Below are 12,013 nucleotides of genomic sequence, written 5' to 3' on the forward strand. Positions count from 1 at the left end.
AAAAAACGCAATGAAAGCAAAAACATTAGCACTCTCCAAAGGATTTGAACGAGATTCAGAGTATCAAAATATAATACTTAAAATGTCTGGATGATGTGGGAAACAGAGGCAGAAGAAAAGTTACTAAATTTCCTTGCTCTGGAGAGCCCACTGACAAGTCCTTGAAACAGGCAGAGTGACATTCCTCAAGGGACTCAACTGCCTCCACCTTAATGCTTTGCTAAGCACAAAAGGCAATCCTAGCCTGAATGTCCCCCTGTCCCCTAATCAAGATCCTGTAAGTCTACTTTAATATATAAAAATTCCTTTAGAAAGTTCCTTTATCTCTGTACACTCCAAAATACATGCTGGCAATCATCCCCAAGCATATGGCCCACTGATATATATCTGAAGGGTCTCGTGACTAATGTTTTATTAAACAGTAATAAATGACCTTTTCCCAACAACAGCTGGCCCCTCAACATCGTGGAAACCTTGCTTTCAAAATTCCTTAGAGACTTAGGCTATTCCTGACCGCCTCCTAACTTGCAAGTATATAATGGACCACTCCTCATAATCCCAGAGCAGCAGCTCTTTCTGCCCATGGATCCTGTCCCTGTGCTTTAAGAAACCACCATTTTGCACCAAGATGTCTCAAGAATTCTTTTAAGCTTGGTTGTCAGCTCTGGACTCCACCCCACTGAACCTTACTTATATTCTAAAACTTCATCAAGAATACAGTCCAAAATTACTCAGCATATGAAGAACCACAAAAATTTCAACTTGTGAGGAGGACAATCAACAGATGCTGATGCATAGAAAAAAAAATGACAGAATTATCTGACAAAGACGTTAAGTCAGCCATTATAAAATTACTCAAGCAATTGTGAGCACTTTGAAACAAATGCTAAAAATAGAAAGTCTCAGCAAAGAAACAGAGTACATAGGAAAGATTAGGTGTAAATTTTGTAAAGAAAATAACAACAACAACAGTAAAAAACTGTCTGGATGTACTCAATAGCAAATAGAGGGAGGAGAGGGTCAATGAGCTTTGGCTAAATTCTATTGATCTATGTTAATCTGAAAAACAAAAAAGATTTGGGAAAAAGATAAACAAACCACAGGAACTGTGAATATTTTTTTAAAAGTCTAACAGAAAGATCAGAAATTAATTGGAAAAGAAAAAGAATAGATAACCAATGAAACTAAAGGCCAGTATTTTTAAAAGATTAATATAATTAACAAGCATTTATTTATCAGGACTGAAAAGCAAAATGAAAAGACACAAATTACCAGTATTAGTGATCAGGAAGCAGAAGGCAAGCTGAGGACAAAGCACAAGCTGACACCCTGCAAACCCTGTGACATTCTTCCCAGAAGCTTCCAACTATCTTCCTGTTAATACCTTGCTGAAGGAAAAAACAACCTTAAACTGACAATGGCAAGGCCTCTGGGATCTCTTAGGTCCTTTTTAGCATATGAAAGTTCTTCTGAAAACCTTCCTTTTTCTTATCTCCCCTTACCCCCAAGAATATATATAATCAGTAACCCCTCACAATCCTGGTGCAACCCTTCTTTCTACCCATGGGTCCTGTCCTCATGCATTAATAAAACCACCTTTTTGCACCAAAGATGTCTCAAGAATTCTTTCTTGGTCATCGGCGCCAGACCTCACCCCACCGAACCTCACTTATATTCCAAAACCACATCACTAGGAATGAATTAAAAAGGGTCACTCTAGACTTTACAAGCTTTAAAAGGACTACTACAAGCTGCCCTAAACACGTATTGAAAAATTTAGATAAAATGTACCAATTCCTCGGGCGCCTGGGTGGCTCAGTGGGTTAAGCCGCTGCCTTCGGCCCAGGTCATGATCTCAGGGTCCTGGGATCGAGTCCCACATCGGGCTCTCTGCTCAGCAGGGGGCCTGCTTCCCTTCCTCTCTCTCTGTGATCTCTTCCCTTCCTCTCTCCTACTGTGATCTCTCTGTCAAATAAATAAATAAAATCTTAAAAAAAATTAAAAAAAAATAAATTAATTAATTAATTAATTAAAAAAAAAAAAAAGTTCTTTAAATGTACCAATTCCTCAAAATCCACAATCAAACCTCACCTAAGATAAAATAGAGAACCGGTATTGTCCTATAACCATTAAATAAATTGAAATTAGGGGCACCTGGGTGGCTCAGTGGGTTAAAGCCTCTGCTTTTGGGGATGCCTGGGTGGCTCAGTGGTTTGGGTTGCTGCCTTCGGCTCGGGTCATGATCTCAGGGTCCTGGGATCGAGCCCTGCATGGGGCTCTCTGCTCCGCAGGAAGCCTGCTTCTCTCTCTCTCTCTCTGCCTGCCTCTCTGCCTACTTGTGATCTCTGTCTGTCAAATAAATGAATAAAATCTTTAAAAAAAAAAAAGCCTCTGCTTTTGGCTCAGGTCACGCTCCCAGGGTCCTGGGTTCGAGCCCCGCATTGGGAGCTCTGCTCAGCAGGGATCCTGCTTCCCCTCCTCTCTCTCTCTGCCTGCCTCTCTGCCTACTTGTGATCTCTGTCAAATAAATAAATAAAATCTTAAAAAAAAAAAAGAAAGAAATTGAACTTATAGCTAAAATCTTTCCAAAAAATAAATCAACAGATACAGATGGTTTCATGGGCAAATTCAACCAAATATCAATTCTGAGTAAGAGAAGGAAATATTTCCCAGAATTTTTTGAGTCCAGCATTACCCTGATACAATGGACAAAGACAGTACAAAAATGAAAGTACATATGTAAGGACCTATTTAGCCAGAGCACTTCCATCCAGGTTAAACAATAATTTTATTGTTTAAAACTTAACTGTCCCTGCTCCCCTTCCCCCAGGGGACTTACTTAAAAACAAGTCCCAGAAACCAGCCCCAGGTAACAAAGCCCAAATACAAGGGTGGGTCAGGCCAGGTGGAGACATCCAATCAGTGGGGAGATGTATACTGTCTCCCTAGTTATCAAGGAGTATGGGCCCCCCTCTTTGGGCACCTTTTGGGTGCCAATTCTGACCAAGGTGATAGGCTGACTCAAATGTCTACTATAGGGTAAATTGTAATTCAATTGGTCACTTATGTGTGACCTAGCATGACTGTGCAGCTTTCTCTGTGTGTTACAATTTCACTGGCCACCTGTGCATGGCCAGGCCCAACCTCATGGCCTTTGCCCTTAAAAGCTAGTCTGTGAAACAGAGAAACCCGAACATTCAGTCTGATTCTTGATGCTTGGTGTGGAATAAAGCTTTGCTTCACCTTTGCTTTCTATCCGTATCACTCCTTTAATCACAGACCCATTATGGTGGACCTAACACACACTAACATTGTTCATGAAAGTAGATACAAAAATGCTCAAGAAAATATTCGCAAATTATGAAAAACGATATATAAAAAGGATAATACACAGTGATAAAGTGGGGTTTGGTTTGGGAATGCAAGCTGACTCGATATTCAGAAATTGATCCCTGTAATTCACTATCAGTAGTCTAAAGAAAAAACACTCCATATGATCAAATCAATAGATGCAAAAAAGACATTTTGACGAATTCCAACAGTCATTCTGATAAGAACAAAAGCAAGAGAAATGTAGAAAAAATTAAATTTCCTTAAAATTTGCAGCCCAGTGATAAATACCTGAGACTTGCAGAGTGTGACATTCCTCAAGGAACTCAGTGTGGTCTTAATGTTGATGTTTTGCGAGAGACAAAGGAAACCTTAGCTTGGTAACCCCCAGACCTCCAGGATCCTGTAAGTCATCTTTAATAAATGAAAATCCCTTTAGAGAATTCTGTTATCTCTACCCCTACCCAACTTAAAAAGTGTATAATCAGTTGCTCTGTGCAATCACAGTGTGGCTCTTCCTGCCCTGGGTCCTATCTCTGTGCCATAGTAAAAGGCATCTTTTTTGCACCAAAAACTTCTCAAAGAATTCTTTCTTGACCATTCACTCTGTGGCCCCACATCACATTCCTGATAAGAATTCTCAAAAAAGAATAGAAGGTATGATATTGGAATTTATAGCAAAATATATATTAGGTCCTAGTTCCAAGCAGAGATCCTAAAACCCTTGGAATTTTCCTGTGATAAGAGCAGGGGTCTCTTAATATGTTAATGAGATTGATGAAGTTCTAGAGCCTAGGTGAGATTCGGTGGACTGAGGTCCGGAGCCGATGACCAAGAAAAGAAATTTTAAAAATATTTTATTTATTTATTTGACAGAGAGAGAGAGAGCACAAGTAGGCAGAGGCAGGTGTGGGGGGGGGGAGCAGGCTCTCCACCAAGCAGAGAGCCCAATGCGGGGCTCCATCCAGGACCCTGGGATCATGACCTATTTAGGACCTATTTAGCCAGAGCATTTCCAAAGCCAAAGGCAGAGGCTTTAACCCACTGAGCCAATTCTTGAGATATCTTTGGTGCAAAATGGTGGTTTATTAGAGCATGGGGGAAAGGACCCATGGGCAGGAAGAGCTGCTGCTCCGGGGTGTGAGAGATAGCAAGTTAGGAAGATGAGAGGAAGGGAAGTTTCAAAGGAACTTTCTTATGCTAAAGAGGGCCTACAAGGTGCCTGGATACTGGAGGCCTTTGCAGCTTGATCAGTGTTGTCTTTTGGCCATTCATTAACATCAAATAGTTGGGAGATTCCTGGTGGGATGTCACAATCCTGCTATCAAGCGTCTTTGTTAGTGAGATTAGGTTCAGAGGAGATTTAACAATATTTACATTTCCTTCTACCTCAAGTTTTGTTTATGGAGGGAAGGGTGACATTAGGGTTTGAGGAAATGAGTTATTTGCCTCTGGAAATTGTGCTATTGATAAGGTAACTTCTTTGTTTGTAGATCTCTAGGACATTTGTAAACCAAGGGAGACTCAGGTCTTGTAGGATTGTGATTTCTGCAAGTTAACTATTTGTTTCTAGCTTATGGCAGTCAAGGGTGCCTGAGGAATGTCACACACATTACCTAGGGGAGCAGATAGAGAGGGGGGTGCAAGGTGCCAGCTTTTGCTTTGTCCTCAGCCAGCCTCCTGCTACCTCATCAAGATGACTTCTACATAGCACCTAAGGATAGGGGAGGTTGCTGGAAGGAGTACCTGGGAGCATCAGTCAATTTCTGGCATTGGCTCAGATCTTGATCTTCAGGTTCCTGGGATCAAAAGTTGTGGCTTGATCCCCGGTGCTATCACCAGGGCAGGACCCACAGGGGCCTCTGAGCTTAGCACAAAGTCTGCTTCTCCCATTCCCACTTCCCCTTCCCCAGATTGTACAGCTGTGTACTTGCTCTCCCTCACTCTCACTCTCTCTCTCAAATAAATAAAAATCTTAAAGAATAAAAAAAGTATTGAACTTTCAACCCCTACCCGCTTCCACCATACCTCCTCGGAAGAGATAAAGGCCAGAAATTCAGTTCAAGCATCAATGACCAATGATTTAGTCAACATGCCTATGTAATTGATGTAGTTTTGGAATGTAGGTGAGGTTTGGTGGGGTGAAGTCCTGAGCCAAAGACCAAGAAAGAATTCTTGAGATGTCTTTGGTGGTTTTATTAAAGCATGGGGACAAGATCCATGGGTAGAAAGAAGTGATGAAGGAACTGAAGGCTGACTGAGGACAAAGAAAAAACTGACACCCTGCAACCTTCCCCTACCCCCACTCCTAGGTGGGACATTTGTTGGGGTCCATTATCAAAGGAATGATACTGACACAAAGTGAAAGTTATGCAAGGCCTTATTCTATAACAAGCATTAAAAGTTAGACTGACCTCCCAGGGGAACGAGAGGGAGACAAAGTGAAAGTTATGTGAAGCTTTATTCTATGCCAAGCATTAGAAGTCAGACTGACCAGGCAGGGCCCCTTCCCACTATCTTAATGTTAATACCTTGCAACCCCCTTCCAATCTCACAGGCTCGTTTTATAGGGCATAACCACAGACCCAAGGTACGTGGTTTCTATTGTTAAGGCATTTACTCCTGGAATTGATACCCAGAACCTGTACCAGGAACTACAGGGGCGTTATTTCCAGAATGAAGTTCGTGGATGTAAACAACAATATGGCTACCTAGGCAATAGAAGTTGCTCTGGCTAAGCAGGCCCTAATAGTTAAACAGGTTTTAACATATGTGACAATGTGACAGTCTTTAGGAATATCCCAACTATCTTAATGTTAATACCTTGCTTGTTGGACTCCGGTAGGTTTTGCGGGCCGACAGGCACGAGGAGAGCGTCCGGGCCAGCCGGTGGCTCCCCTTGGGGCTGAGCGGGATGGCGAGTGTCGCGAGTCCAGGCGCATTAACGAACCACACCAGACTCGGGGGATCTGTCGAAGCAGGATCTCACTTTATTGAGCGGGGTTGCAGCTTATATTGGGTAGGGGATGGGAAATGAGGTCAGCGGGGAGAGAGCCTATGGGGTTTGGTTACGTAGTCAGTAACTGGGTAGGGTGTGTTGGGCGAGAGGAGGAAATATCAGAGATATGCGGAACCGAAACCGCCACGTTGGCGCCAATACTGCCACGGTGGCGCCTTTTCTAGCCGGAAGAGAAGGCAGGCCAGCGCCATCTTTGCTGTGCCCAACACTTGCTAGAGGGAAAAACCTTAACAATGACTAGGCCTTAAGGCATCCAGTATTTTACAGGTCTGGCCATCTTTAGCATATGAAAGTTCTATTGAAACCTCCCTTTTCCTTACCTCCCCCAACCCTAACATGAATAATCTGCCACCACTCAAAACCCCAGGACAGCAGCTTGTTTCTGCTCATGGGTACTGTCCCCTGTTTTAATAAACCATCATTCTGTACCAAAGATGTCTCAAGAATTATTTCTTGGCCATCCGCTCTGGACCTCAACCCATTGAACCTCACTTACATTCTAAAACTTCAGCAGAAGGGCTGCACCAGGATTGTGAGGGGTGACTGGTTATATACTTGGGAGTTGGGGGAGGTAAGGAAAAAAGGTGTCCAAAAGGACTTTCATATGCTAAAGACCTTCAGCATACTGGAGGCTTACTATTATCAAGATTGTTTTTCCCTTTAGCAAAGCATGAACATTAAAAGAGTTGGAAGTTTCCTGGAGGAACGTGGCACAGAATCCATGATGGGGAGAGGGGGTGTCAGCTTGTGCTTTGTCCTCAACTAGCCTTCTGCTTCCTCATCATAATAAAGTTTCATAACACCACAAGAGGTTTGGACTTAGAGGACTTCTGATTTGGTGAATATGAGGTGGGTTCTGAGAGAGTGGCATGCCTGGAGACATGGAAGCTTCACATCCCTTCCCACATACCCTACACATCTCTTCCATCTGGCTGTTCTGGAGTTAGATCCTTTTATAATAAACTGATAATCTAGTAAAATGTTTCTTTGAGTTCAGAGCTGCTCTAGCAAATTAGTCAAACCCGAGCAGGAGTTTGTTGCAATTTCCAATCTTTAGCCAGCTGGTCAGAAGTGCAGGTGATAACTTGATTTTGTGATTTGTGTCTGAAGTGGGACTGAGCCCAAGGGATCTGATGCTATCGCCACATAGACAGTGTTAGGATTGAGTTGAAATTTAAGATGCCCAGCTGGTGTTAGAGAATTTCTCAGTGGTGTAGAAAACACATCAGAATTAGGTGCAGAATCAGAAGAGAATCTCCACAACCTGATAGAGGGTGCCTATTAAAAAAAAAATCTACAATTAACATACTCATTAGTAAAAGGTAGAATAATTTCCTTCTAGCATTGGGAACAAGGCAAGGATGTCTACTCACCACCGCTACTCAAAATGTAAGCCTTAGCTAATGGAATTGGGAAAAAGAAACAAACAAACAAACGAAAAACCCAAAAAACAAAACAAAAAAAACCCGCTTAAAAACCATATAGATTACAAAGAAAGAAATAGACAACATGATTTTCTGTGTAGTAAATTTCAAGGAAACATCAAATAATCTCCTAGAACTAGTAAGTGAGGTACGCAAGTTCGTAGGGTACTAGGTCAAGATACAAAAACTAGTCTTATTTCTATACACAAAGAATGTATAATGGAAATCTAATATCAGTCAGATTCCCAGCAGGGTTTTTTGGTTAGTATAGACAAAACTATTCTAAATATTATGGAAAATAAATAAATTGGAAGAGCTAAAACAATTTTGATAAAGAAGACTATAGTTGGAAAAACTAGACTACTTGATTTTAAGGCTTAGTAATGAGAGTATGATACTGAGGAAGAGATAGACACATCAATCAAAGAAACATAGATTAGATTGTAAGGGCCTATTCAGCCAGAGCAGCCCCACCCCATTTGAACTGCCAATTTGCTATAAAGCTTAAATTGACCTTGGCACCACCCCCCAGGGGAACTTACTTAAAAGCAAATCCTGGAAACCAGTCCCAGGTAACAAAGCCCAGATACAAAGGTGAAACATCCAATCAGTGGAGGGATGCATACTGTCTCTCTGGTTACCAAGGAGTATGGGCCCCACCCTTTGGGAGACTTTTGGGCACCAATCCCAATCAAGGTGTAATAGGCTGGTTCAAATGTCTACTAGGGTAAATTGTAACTCAATTGGTCACCTAGCATCACTGTGGAGTTTCCTGTGTGTGTTACAATCTCATTGGCTACCTGTGTATGGCCAGGCCCAACTGAAGAGGGAGTAGGAGGCTGGCAGAGGACAGAGCAAAAGCTGGTGCCTTACGACCTCTCCACCCGCTCCCCTCCATAATATGTGTAGCATACATCAGACACCCCTGCCATAAAACGATAAATAGTTAACTTGCAGAGATCACAGTCCTGCAAGGCAGGAGTCTCCCTTGGTTTGCAAATGTCCTTGAGATTTACAAAAAAGAAGTTACCTTATCAATAGCCCAATTTCCAAAGACACATAACTCAAGCCCTAACGTCACACTCCCCTCCATAAAAAACCAAAGGAGGCAGAGGTAGAAGGAAAAGTAAATAAAGTTAAATTTCTTCTAAACCTAAATCTCATTAACAAGGACGCTTGATAGCAGGTATGTAACATTCCACCAGGAGACTCCCAATTGTCTTTATGTTAATGCCTCATTAGAGGGAAAGTGGCCTTGGCTTGATAGTAACCAAGCCTTCAATATCCTGATAGTCTTCTTCACCCCAATAGCCCTGTAATGCCAAGTGCGTTGTACGCCCACCTTAAAAGACCACCAGAGACGCAAGTCAAAGCCAAACAGCAAGGGTCGTTTATTACGAGTTCGAACCCGGACCTCCACGCACTCGTTGCCAGTGACGCTGAGAGGTCTCAGGCAGAGTAAGTGCAGGGTTTTTATAAGCAGGTACAAACAAGTTTTGGGTGAGGTACAAACAAATTTAAAAAATCATACCTGGTATTGGTTGACTGGTATTGGGAGCCCGGGCGCGCCATCAGGCAAGCATTCAAACAGAAGCAAAAGTAGCTAGTTAGCCCGCGTGTTGAGCAAGCACTTTTACAGAAGCAGAAGTTGCCCGTTGATAACACTTTCGGCCGCAAACAACTTTCGGGGGGAGTAAACAACTTTCAGGTGGAGTGAAGTTTGTCCAGGCCTTTCATTTCCCCCTCTCTCAAGTACCTGAGGATCCAATCTTGGATCCTCCATGGTCATGTATGCAGTTGTTGTCATGTAAGTCTAGGGGCTGATATTGCTGTCTTAAGACCAGAGTTTGCACTGTCTGGAGGCGTTGATTGACAAAAGCTACTAGGCGGTTTAAAATGCATGGTCCAAAAGTCAACAGGAGGAGTAAAATACAGATGCGTCCCAGCAAGGAAGAAATTAAGGTCTTTAGCCAAGGGGATGAAGCAAACCAGGACTGGAATAAACCCTCTGTTGCCTCTCACTCCTTTTCCCACTTTGCCAACCCTTCTCTCACCTTAGCCATAGAATCTTTAACTACCCCAGAGTGGTCAACATAAAAACAACATTGCTCCTTAAGGGCTGCACAGAGGCCCCCTTGTTGGAGGAATAGGAGATCTAACCCCCATCTATTTTGTAAGACTACTTCTGATAACGAGCTGACAGACTCTTGCAACTTTGAGATAGATAATTCTAGCTCCTGTATATCTGCATCTATGGCTTCTCGCAAGTCCTGGTAGTGGTGTTGTTGCGAGATTAAGGCTAAAGTCCCAGTAGCCACAGTTCCTAGTCCTAATCCTAGAATAAGTGCAAGAGTCAGGCTCACAGGTTCTCGCTCAAACCTGTGCGATCCTCCCTCCCAGTATGAAATCAAGTCCTCATAGGGGTGATAAATTAGGCGAGGTACAAGATGCACCAGAACACATTAGTCATTAGTTCGGTTCAGTGCTGACAAATGGATGCATGGGTAAGTCCGGAGGCACAGGCCCACCAGGTATTTTGGGGTGGTATTAGATCTCATAACACAACTCGCAAGACTCTGTGGCACTAGGATTAGTATAGTTTAGAACTTGAAAGGCGTACTGAGCTAGTTGGGTTAAGCGGGTTTGGGTGTCTTTTGGTTTAGGGCCCGTGATTTCTACAGGCCGCTTTTTGGGGTTTGGGGTAGGGATGGTTAGCATGTGTGTAGGTGGTGCCGGCCTTGGTCTCTGGGGAGGCAAGGCGAGAACTGGATTGGGTCCTATAGCGGCTTTAGAGGTCTCTATAGAAAGTTTTATAGTGAACGTTAGACCATCGTCATATCGTTCTTTATAGAATCTAAGGCCCCAAGTATGCCCCCTCACCCAGTTAAGTTGTCTTTTTCCCCACTCAGTAAAGGTTATTTTGAGTGGGTGGCACCACAGGTCTTTGCAGGCTGGGTTCTGTGTCCAGGGACTGCTCCTAGCATGAGAATAATTTGCTGTCACGGTTATGTAGTCCCAGCTTGAAGTAGGTCTCCAGTAAGTGTCACCAGTGGTTTTGCAGCCCCAATTGCTCCTGTCCCATAGTTCTGATGAGGGAGCAGGAGGCTGGCTGAGGACAAAGCAAGAGCTGGCGCCTTGCACCCCCCCCCCTTCATCCGCTCCCCTCCATAGGTGTAGCATTCCTCAGGCACCCCTGACTGCCATAAAATGATAAATAGTTAACTTGCTGAGATCACAATCCTACAAGACAGGAGTCTCCCTTGGTTTGCAAATGTCCTTGAGAATACAACAAAGAAGTTACCTTATCAATAGCCCAATTTCCAAAGACACAGAACTCAGTTTCTCAAGCCTAATGTCACCCTCCCCTCCATAAAAAACCGAAGGAGGTGGAGGTAGAAGGAAAAGTAAATAAAGTTAAATTTCTTCTAAACCTAAATCTCATTAACAAGGATGCTTGATAGCAGGAATGTAACATTCCACCAGACTTCCAATTGTCTTTACTTGATACTAAGCCTTCAATATCCTGATAGTATTCTTTGCCCCAATAGCCCTTCTGAACACCCCTTTGTCCTCACCTACCCAACTCCTGTGTATATAACCAACCACTCCTCACAACCCGGGGCGGCAGCAGCTCTTCCTGCCCACGGGTCCTGTCCCCGTGCTTTAATAAACCACCATTTTGCACCAAAGATGTCTTAAGAATTCTTTCTTTAGTCATCAGCTCCGAACCTCACCCCACCGAACCTGACTTAGGTTCTGGGACTTCATCAGTTCCTTTACCATCAAGGCAGTAGCTGCTATCATTCGGAGGCACGATGGCCATCCAGCTGTTACTGAATCCAGCTTCTTAGACAGGTAAGCTACTGGCCGTCACCATGGACCCAGGTGTTGGGTCAAGATCGCCTTGGCTATGCCCCCGCTCTAAGTCCTGCCCTAAGGGGCGAGGAGGGGATCCGCCTTTGCGCAAGGGGGTGGGGAGGGGGGCTGTCCTGCTGTACTACTGCTGCCAAGACTTTAATCATCTTTTCCATGGCCTTTAACTGCCTTTCTCCCGGTGCCTCTCGATTGTTAAAAGCCTTCTGGGCGATCCTAAGTAGATCCTGGATCTGTTTCCCTTCTAAGTCCTCTAATTTCTGTAATTTTTTCCTAATGTCTGGGGCTGCCTGGTTCATAAAGGACATAACCAATGCTGCCTGATTCTCAGGAGCTTCAGAGTCCATGGGGGTAAACTGCCTAAAGG

General features: G+C 43.5%; 1 pseudogene; it reads right to left on the reverse strand.

Annotated features, from left to right (window-relative positions):
• Positions 1 to 11,596, reverse strand: part of LOC101680857 — a 36,939-nt pseudogene extending 25,343 nt beyond the window's left edge.
• Positions 11,597 to 12,013: the final 417 nt, after the last annotated feature.

The sequence above is a fragment of the Mustela putorius genome, unplaced genomic scaffold (assembly GCF_011764305.1).
Source record: "Mustela putorius furo isolate JIRA1106 unplaced genomic scaffold, ASM1176430v1.1 tig00003834_pilon_pilon_pilon, whole genome shotgun sequence".
NCBI classification, from domain to species: Eukaryota; Metazoa; Chordata; class Mammalia; order Carnivora; family Mustelidae; genus Mustela; species Mustela putorius.